Here is a 5,174-nt window from a genome sequence, read left to right on the forward strand (position 1 = left end):
TCGGTAAAAAAATCCGATTATCCAAAATATCTAAAACTATAAAGAGCGTGAAACAAAAAGATGCTATTTTGATAAATGTTGTAAAAATCTAAAAGTTATGTTAGAGTTTCTTTTAATTGTATATTTGAATTGAACTATTTGCCATGTTAAATTTAAAATTCAAGGAATTTAAAGTTTTAAAAATAAGTAGACATTTCTAAACATAAATTTTAATTTTTCAATAGATATTGTTAGTCACACAAAAAATATTATCAATTAAAATATTCAAAATTATTAAAAGACCAAAAAACATAAATAAATGGTACGGAAATGACAAGATAACGTGTGTATGATTTATAAGATTTAAAAGTTATTTATAATATTTTATACAAATAGAAATGTAGTTTTGTATATTTTTATAAGGTTACACATATAGTTTGTTAGATCTTACAATTTTTAAGGGTATTTTCAAATGTTTATTTAAGAAGAGACTGTTCTGAAAAGAGAAATGGGGAAATAGGCATTTTTCAAATATTCTCGAATAATAATCTGAAAGTTTTGAAACTAAAAATGTTTCTTAGTCATTTGTTAAATACATATTATTACCAACATATTTATAAAACAGTTTGTTACTTATATAAGTTTTACTTTTTATTTCTCTTTTAAACAACATAAATGATATTCAAAAAAAAATCATTACAGAAATTTTGAGTAATATTTTCAATAGATTGCTATAGATATACTAGCGCGGGTTAATAACCTACACTAATGACAAGGGGTTATACCGAGAATGACGAGGAGGAACAGAAGATGAGAACGTGTTTGCTTATCATCCCCATTATGATATGACCTCTAACTGGTCATCAGCTACGCACTAAACCATTGAAACGATGTTGGACCGAAGAAACTGGGATATATTAATTTGTTTATTATTTTGGTGAGACCATAGCCGAAAGAGTCCATCTAAGTTTGTGAATGGTAGATGTGCTAGCTGATGGGTATAGTAGGCCTGGGCATTCGGAGTAAACCGAGAAAATCGAACCGAGAAAACCGAAAATTTCGGTTCTCGGCACTGATTGTGAGGGAAAAGCCAAACCGATCGGCGAAATAACTTTAGTAATTCGGTTATCAATTTGGTTCGGTTCGGTTCGGCAGACGATAACTGATCGGTTTTTCGGTTAATAGATGCATCATATAAAATGAAAAAAACCCTAGATTTCTCATTTCTTCTTTTATTTTTTTCTCTGCCTCCGAGAGAAAACTTCTTCTCTGCCTCCTTCTTCTCATTCATTCTTCTCAATCTTTCTCATTTGATTATTCGTTTTGCTGCATCTTCCCACCTATTTATGTATCTTCTTCTCTTCGTTGTCATAGATCCATGGCCAGTGTTTTGCACAACAGTCTAAAACGTTGTTAGCCTATCACCATCAGTCATTTATAATCAATTCTCTCTGACAACTAAACTGTGGTCCAGATTCACCGCTACTAGCTTCCTCAACACCAAACTAACGATTGGTAAATCTTCAGATCTAATCGATTTTCATCTTTTTTGTTGTTTTCTTTTCTTATTTCATAAGTTTAGATGAATGATTGCATGTTTTTTTGATGATGGTAGGCCTCGATGAAGGCATGTTTTTCACGGGGAGATCCTACTGCCAGATGCTAATGCTACCGTCGCCGTCGAAGATCCGCCGCTATCGAAGATCCGCCACCGTTGAAGTTCCGCCGCCTTGGAAATGAGTAGGGGCAAGGAGTTGATAAAACCCTAATTTTTGATGGATTTTGGTTGCAATTTAATTTGGGCTTTGTTTTGTAAAATTTGGCCCACTAGTTTAGTGGTTTGTAATTGTAAATTTGTTATTTTTAAAGCCCATTCTTATAAATTTGGTCTAATTCGGTTTAATTAAACCGAATTAAATTAAAATTCGGTTTATTTTGGAATTGATTTTAAATCCAATAACCGACCCGAATAAACCGATTACCGAATAACCCGAACCGAACTTTTATTCGGGTTAATTCAGCTGAATTTTTAGATAACCGAAATTTTGAAAAACCGATTAAACCGAACCAAATAACCCGTTTAAACCGAATGCCCAGGCCATAGAGAATAAAGACTAAAACAATGAGTGCTTGCAAAAAGATATAAAGAGTGACAAATCTCGAGAAAAAATTGTAAATTAGGAAATTCTTATAGATACTAAAAACAATGTGAGAAAAATATGAGTTGTTAGAAAAAATAGTACTATCACTTATGGATTATACTTTTTGTAAAAAAAATCATCTTTAGAAGAGCTATCCTAACTAAGATGAAGTGAAGATAGATAACAATAAAAGTAAATTTGCACATACCAAAATGACAAAGTCGTGAAAGTTAGTCATCATACAATATATTAATTTATGACAAAATGCCTTCGGTAAAAAGATCCGATTATCCAAAATATATAAAACTATAAAGAGCGTGAAACAAAAAGATGTTATTTTAATAAATGTTATAAAAATTTAAAGTTGTGTTAGAGTTTCTTTTAGTTGTATATTTGAATTGAAATATTTGCCATGTTAAATTTAAAATTCAAGGAATTTAAATTTTTAAAAATAAGTAGACATTTCTAAACATAAATTTTAATTTTTCAATAGATATTATTAGTCACACGAAAAATATTATCAATTAAAATATTCAAAATAATTAAAAGACAAAAAAACATAAATAAATGGTACGGAAATGACAAGATAACGTGTGTATGATTTATAAGATTTAAAAGTTATTTATAATATTTTATACACATAGAAATGTAGTTTTGTATATTTTTTATAAGGTTACACATATATTTGGTTAGAGCTTACAATTTTTAAGGGCATTTTCAAATTTTGTTTTTAAGAAAAGACTGTTCTAAAAAGAGAAATGGGGAAAGAGGCATTTTTCAAATATTCTCGAATAATAATCTGAAAGTTTTGAAACTAAAAATGTTTCTTAGTCATTTGTTAAATACATATTATTACCAACATATTTATAAAACAGTTTGTTACTTATATAAGTTTTACTTTTTATTTCTCTTTTAAACAACATAAATGATATTAAAAAAAAATCATTACAGAAATTTTGAGTAATATTTTCAATCGATTGCTCTAGATATACCCGCGCTAACCTAGTTTATATTAAATAAAAATAGAAGCTATAAGATCCTAAAGCTGTCCACCTAGAATTTTAAACAATCAATAGGAATTTGACATGTCAACATTTAACATTTTCGAAATATTAAGATTTTATTTTGTAAAAAGGAAAAACAATAACTACAAAAATAAAATTAATGTAAAAGTTATAATAATATTACATGGAAATAAGAATAATAAAAATATAAAATAATATTCATATTAAAACGTAATATTTAATCTCTAAAACTAATCATATCATTATATAGTAGATTTCTTACACAACATAAATGTAATTTTGCAAATATTAGTTGATATAATAGCTAGTCGATTTAAATATATATATATATATATATATATTCTTCTTTTGTGTTTTTCTAGAAATTGTACAAAAGTAAAACCTTAAATTATGAATGTATCTTAGTTTCTTATATATATACTTAACATTATATTCATTATCAGATCATGGCTACCTAATACCTATTGTTTCTTATTGAATTGTGCTATTTAAAAAAAAAAATATACATACTAATCCATTAATAGTATTAAATCGTAGATTGTATGGAATCAACGTTGTAAATTGATGCATGGAAATAGATGCCGCTTCGACCGGTGAATTTTTAACTTTAATGTTTGATTTTATGTTTGCTATATTGTGTTCTAATGTTTTAATTGTTGGCAAACAATCTTGACTTGAGCTGAAAACTTTTTGGTGAATAATAATCTTCTTACTTTGTTTTGACTGGTCCTTGTTATAGTAATCTTCTTACTCTGATTAGAAGGATCATAGCTTTCAATGCTTTCACTCTTTTTGTTGCATTACCTGTGAAATTTCTGAGCCACGGTTTCGTTTTTCATTAGTAGCATATTGAGGATTTAACACAGGAAAAAATTTCACTGCAAAGGGATTTTGATGCTTCACGTGCGATGGCAGAATCCTTAGCATAAGAAAGTTCTTCGATGACAGACACTTATAACGAGCATATATGTAAACATGCAACCTTGTGGTATCCTAGAGATAAAAATCCTACTATATTAATTGGGAAGTACAAATATGAAACTAACCTTAAAATCTGTAAAAAAATACATTCAATTGCCATTAGAAAAACTTAATTAATATTAATTAATTAATTAATTAAATAAATATAATTAATTAAAAACGAAAATTAGAGACACATAAAATAAAATAAATTGTACAAAAGTAAAAAAAAAATCTCTAAGAATCAGAACTAATTCGTACTTAAAAAGTAATTAACAGCTAAGATTCTAAAAATATAATCGAATAAAATCTCTATAACCACAAATTTTATCAAAAAACATTTCCAGCACGGATTAAATTTTTTATCAAAAATCTATTCGAATAAAATTTATAACAGTTCCGTTTAACGGCTTAGATTTTAAACATTAATAAATAAAAAATAAAAGATATAGATATAGTATCTTATCTATTTAAAAAAGTTATATTTTTCTTTTAGCCACACCGTTTTTTAGGAAAATAAAATTAAGCTGAGGTTTAAATATATTCAATGCTTGAAAATGCTTATTCAAAAAGGTTTTTCATAACCTTCAATAGCTATATTTAGTTGTTCTTTTTACATATTAGTTATATATTTTTACTTACTTCACAACTATAACAAGAATTGCGTTTAATTGACAAAGGTTTAAACAATTTTATTCATTATATGCAAATATTTTATTGACAGGTCTTCAATAAACAGTTTTAAAATACAAAAGGTTTAATATAAGCAAACCGAATTTTTAATCACAAACCATATTAAAAAAATAAATTATTACAAATTTTCATCAAAAAAAAGTTCAGCCCGCGATTTTCCACGGGTTAGTACCTAGTAGAATATTATTTAAGAGTGAGAAATTATAATACTATCAATTCCGTAATTGAGAAATAACTTAAAAACCAAAGAACATAAACAAATGGTAGAGAAATGATAAGATAATTTATGTGTGAGATTTAAAAAGTTTTATAAAAAAATTATAAAGTTTTACATTGTAATTTTGTATGCTTTTTATAACACATGTATTTTTTTAGG

The 5,174-nt window shown here is 26.9% G+C and overlaps 1 long non-coding RNA gene across 1 annotated transcript; it reads left to right on the forward strand.

Moving 5' to 3' along the window:
- LOC109128189 lies at positions 1,232 to 1,912 on the forward strand. The gene is made up of 2 exons (XR_002034676.1): positions 1,232 to 1,494; positions 1,595 to 1,912. It is a non-coding gene; the product is annotated as an uncharacterized LOC109128189 (long non-coding RNA).

Source organism: Camelina sativa, chromosome 12 (assembly GCF_000633955.1).
Source record: "Camelina sativa cultivar DH55 chromosome 12, Cs, whole genome shotgun sequence".
Taxonomy (NCBI): Eukaryota; Viridiplantae; Streptophyta; class Magnoliopsida; order Brassicales; family Brassicaceae; genus Camelina; species Camelina sativa.